The sequence below is a fragment of the Arachis ipaensis genome, chromosome B10 (genome assembly GCF_000816755.2).
Source record: "Arachis ipaensis cultivar K30076 chromosome B10, Araip1.1, whole genome shotgun sequence".
Lineage (NCBI taxonomy): Eukaryota > Viridiplantae > Streptophyta > Magnoliopsida > Fabales > Fabaceae > Arachis > Arachis ipaensis.
The window spans coordinates 35596170-35599680 of NC_029794.2; positions in this window are offsets into that span (position 1 = coordinate 35596170).

A 3511-nucleotide genomic window follows, 5' to 3' on the forward strand; every position below is an offset into this window, starting at 1 on the left:
TATTAAACTAAAAATATTTTATAATTATTTTAATATTCTCAGTATTCTTTTATTTAGTATTATTTTGAATGATAAAATTTTATTATTTATGACTCTATTGTTATATATGATCAATCTTTTATTTATTTTGTCTTTTTTAATAAAATTAATAATAATAATATTATAATAAAATTACAATAAAAAATTTAATAAAAATTTTAAATATGAAAAAAAAGTATTAAAAGTGATAAAAAAATTATGCAAAAAATCAACAATGATCAGCAACAAACCTAAGCGTATGTTGAGTGAATGCAGAAGTTATAATTTTTTGCTTCAAGTGAATGGACTTTTGAGATACAAAATCACTTCTGCGATCAGAGAATAAAAGTTGCCAAATATAAAAAAACGGCGTTTAATAAACTTAAACGCATTTTTATACTTTCTGATGTAGTTGCTAAACACACCCGAAGCAATTTTCTGAGGACTTTCGATATTTTCATGGGTTAATGAAAAGAGAAATATTTTTATGGTTATTTTTATATAGTCAGAATCTATTATTATCTTAGTTCATATCGATCTTAGAAGAAGGATGCACACATATTTACATGGAAATTAAAGTATGTATCCACCGACACTCTATTGGTGTTAAGAGAATGAAATATATATATGTATTATGTTCACAATGCGATTTTGGCCTTTTGGACCAAATTTTACTGTCTATGCTCAAAATTTGATTTCTTCCACCATATCAACTTTAAGCTATTTATTCAGATAAACATAAATTTTTCCACTTGGAGTCACATCAATTTTGTTTCATTAGAGAATTTAATTTAAAATTTGTGTGGCTTGCATTATTTTGCTTGATTTGTTGTTCTATTGTTAACAACAAATAAATTAACTTTCAAATTTTGTTTCATAATTTTAATTCAAGGAGCGAAAATGATTCTGTTTGTAGACGTCTTAAGGTCTCAATTATAATTTTAAAAATAAAATTAAAGATAAAAAAACATACAAGATGTCGAAGGCAAAGTAAAATGTAAAAATTAAAAAAGAAAGGAAAAAGAATAAATAAAAGTAAAGAATTTTAATTAAAAAATAAAAAATAGAGTATAAGATTGAGTTTAGACTTCAAAGAATTACTCAAGATTATCAGTTTTACTCTGTTATGTCAAGGAAGCTGAGAGTTTTTTTTTTTGGATTTCTAAATTTTTTTTCAGAAGAATTGAACTGATTATAATGTGTGTCCAAAATTTTATTATAGACTAACCTAATATCTACTGACCGTTACTCATATAATATATCTTCGTCAGTTTTTAAACTTAAATAACCGTTCCACACTTGTTGCTTGACTGCTCCTGTACTTTCTACTTCTATGCTTTATTACTATCACTGATAGTTATATCTTTGAGATATCATGACCATAAATTCGGATTTAGTTCAAATTTTAATTAAAATTGTTTTATTTCTAGTGTCAGTTGGAAACTTTTCTAACGTGTTAAAACTGACTTTTAAAAATAACATAAATTGACAATAATATTATTTTATATTTATTTACTTAAAACAACTCTTTTTTCCTAAGTAATAATAATTTTTTGTCTAACAAGATAAAAACGTTATATTTTTTTTAAAGAAGTTATATATATTATTCAAAATTTCTCATTTGAAGACATGCAATGATTGAAAGTAAAAATATTTAGTTGTTTATTGACATTTATCTTATCTTTGACAAGTTGACGTGTGAATGTCAATTGATATTGAAAGTGTCAAATACTTTTAAGTTAACACTTTGAACACATATTAGTTTGATAGATTAAATGCCCTATTAGTAATAGACTTAATATTTGGGGAATCCGTCAAGGAGATCCCATCTCACCCTATATTTTTGTCCTTTGCATGGAAAGACTTTCTCAGCTTATTACCTCTGCAGTGAATTTGGGGTTTTAAGAGCCTATTTGTCTCAAGAAAGATGGTCCTAAGCTATCTCATCTATGTTTTGTGGATGATCTCATTCTTTTTGCCGAAGCTAGCATGGAACAGGCCGATGTTATTAACAAAGTCTTAGATACTTTTTGCTCGAGCTCAGGACAGAAAGTCAGCAATGAGAAAACTCGTATCTTTTTTTTTTCGCTAATGTGAGTAATAATGTCAGAAGTAAAATCAGCAACTCCCTCCAATTTTCAAGAACTGATGATCTTGGTAAATATTTGGGGGTCCCTCTCCTCTACTCTAGAGTGTCGAAGAATACCTATAGTGGGATTATTGATAAGCTGAATACTAGGCTCAACAATTGGAAGGCTTCATCTTTGTCATTGGCCGGAAGGACAACACTGGTGAAATCTGTTTTATCTTCTTTACCTAGTTATACAATGTAAACTGCTATTTTACCAGTTGCTACTTGTGACATAATTGATCGTAAATGCAGGTCCTTCCTTTGGGGTGAAACTGATCAATCAAAAAGGGTTCATCTTGTTAGTTGGAAGAAGATGAATAGTCCCAAAAAATTCAGGAGGCCTTGGTATTAGACATACAAAGGATCTGAATCATGCGTTCATGATGAAAATGGGATGGGTTCTAATAGAAAATAAGGACTCTTTATGGGCAAGAGTACTGAGATCTAAATATAACTGTGGAGAAGATCTGCTCCCAAGGGTCTCTAGGAAAAAGTAGGCTTCCAACTTGTGGAAAGGCATATGCACAACCTGGAATGGGGTGGAAAGAAATACTATTTGGCGTATTGGAGAGGGAACAAACATAAATTTTTGGAAGCACAATTGGGTGCCAGAACTTGGGAACTTGAGCATCATGCAACTCAGGTAATCAGTCCTTTAGATACTTGTTGTAATTTGATGGACTTCCTTACTGTTTCAGGGTCTTGGGACTTAACGAAGCTTAGCGAATGGCTCCCGGACTCAGTAATCAAGAGGATCAGTGCAATGGTGCCTCCATCGCCATGGAAAGGAATGGATAGCATTGCTTAGTCTGGTACATTAGATGGTTCTATCTCCCTCAAATCAGCATACAAATCAATTATTGATGATGCAACACCCTCAGATGAACTCTTTAAATTGGTTTGGAAATGGAAAGGAACTGAAAGAATAAAATCATTCCTTTGGTTAGCGGCCCATAATGTGCTTCTAACAAATGTAAAACGGAGAAGACGACATATGTCCAATTCTGCTCAATGTTCGGTTTGCAATGCAGCGGATGAAGATATTCTCCACGTGCTTAGAGATTGTCCGTTTGCCAAAGCGGTTTGGAACTTCTTCAAGGCTCACAACATTATTACAGATTTCTTTGACATGACTATTAGAGATTGGCTCTTTGCCAATTTATCTAATGCAACTGATTGGTCATGTATTTTTGGAGTGGCAAACTCATGTCTCTGGTTCTTTCGTAATAAATATATTTTTGAAGGTAAGAGGATGCACCCAACAGCAGCTTTTGAAGTTATTAAATCCCGTGGAAAAGAGATGTTGAGCGTTATGAGGAGAAGCTCCCAATTGAAATGGAGTCATACTATAGCTATAAGCAT